The sequence below is a fragment of the Palaemon carinicauda genome, chromosome 22, assembly GCF_036898095.1.
Source record: "Palaemon carinicauda isolate YSFRI2023 chromosome 22, ASM3689809v2, whole genome shotgun sequence".
Classification (NCBI taxonomy): Eukaryota; Metazoa; Arthropoda; class Malacostraca; order Decapoda; family Palaemonidae; genus Palaemon; species Palaemon carinicauda.
In genome coordinates this window covers 64,007,115-64,009,092 of record NC_090746.1, presented here as the reverse complement: position 1 = coordinate 64,009,092, position 1,978 = coordinate 64,007,115, and positions in this window count along the sequence as shown.

Genomic DNA, 1,978 nt, shown 5'->3' with positions numbered 1-1,978 from the left:
GAAATACAATACATAAGTGCTTGAAAAAACTACATAAATGAATACTTTCTCTTATGCTACCATTAAATCAACAAACCTTTTCTTAACAAATATGAAATTTATTAAGAAAAGAATCGTTGTATGACATATTCTTTGAAAAATAATTTAGGAACGTAGGGTTTCTCAACATATTTCAGAAACTGTCGTAACCAAAGCAGGTTCATCTCCAGAATACATCTTTTAGACGACGTATAAAATGTGGAAATACAAATGAGATGTCAAAATTTAGTGGTTAGAAAGATATATTTATGTTTGTTAAAAGATTGCTAGGCTTTCCCAACTTCTCCCTAAAGCGTTTAAGCATTTTACTTTAGAATAATTTTGGTCAAAATGTCCTTCATAGGTTACAATGAAAATACATATTATCTTATCTCATTCTTGGGTAAAACCAAAACTGATATTCACGGTTCATTAATATCTAGAATCCTTCGCACTTTATAGCAAGTTTCACACCAGATCACAATATCAACTTTCATCACTCGGCAACCAAAATTATAAGATATATCATTATGAAAAAAAAATATTCAACTTATGAAAAAAGTAGTGTTACATTATTTAGGAGTAATCCCCTTATTATTATCATTATGATTATTAATGGCTACGCTACAACTCTATTTAAAAAAGCATGATGCTATAAGCCCAAGGGGCCCAACAGGGAAAAATAGCCCAATATGGAAAGGAAATATATAAACTACATTATAACTCATGAAAATTAACAAAATATTTTGTGAACAGTAACATTAAAAAAACTGTCATATATAAATTATAACAAGTTTAAAAAAAAAACAAGAGAAATAGGATAGAATAATGTGCCACAGTGTAACCTCAAGAAACTGAACTCTAACCCAAGTCAGTGGACGATCATGGTACAGAGGTCTTCTGGGAGCGTTATAAACATAGTGTAGGCTGTCTGAGAAAGGAACTGCCTATGATTTGAATCTTTGGCTATGGCACTACCCAAGACTAGAGAACAACGGTTTAATTTTGGAGTGTCCTCGTAGAAGAGCTGCTTACCATAGCCACTGAACAATTACATTGCAGTAGTTAACCCCCTGAGAGAAGAAATGTTTAGTAATTTCAGTGTTGTCAGGGGTATGAGGACAGAGGAGAATGTGGAAAGAATAGATCAGACCATTCGGAGTATGAGTACGCAAAGGAAAATGAGTCGTAACCAGAGAGAGGGATCAAACGTAGTACTGTCCGGCGTTAATCAAAGGACTCAATAACTCTATCGGTTGTATTTCAACGAATGGCCGGTGCACTGGCCATTACCTACATACATAAACAATATATATATATATATATATATATATATATATATATATATATATATATATATGTATGTATATATATATATATATATATATATATTCCTATACATGTATATATACATATATATGTGTATCTGCACTCTTTATGAGTGGTGATACGTTAACGGAATGAAATGGTTTGTGTATCGCCATGATCAGCAAAGCTGTACTAGTCATGGCCACCCATACTAGACTGGTTTGTTGTGAGCGATCAGACTAAAGTCTCGACCATCATCAATCAGCAGTGTCCAGCGTGGTGATGAAAATGGCCAAACCCCAGACATGATTGCAAACATGTCGTGGCATTAAGATTATATCAAAAGAATTATCCTAAAGTGTAAGGATTTTTAATCCTGAAGGTATGTCTGATTATAGGCTTATCTGAAAAGCTTATTCTAACAACAACGAACAAGACGACTAGTTCTAAATACATCGAATATATTTAGATGCTAAATACATATATGAAATGTGCATTCTTATGAAAATATATTACATGAATTATGCTAATACTAAATAAAATAAATACATTTTAAATACATGTTAAATACAGCACATAGAAATTTTAATATATACTGTATATCAGAACGATCCAAATAATAAATAAATGAAACAAATGTTTAAATACATGT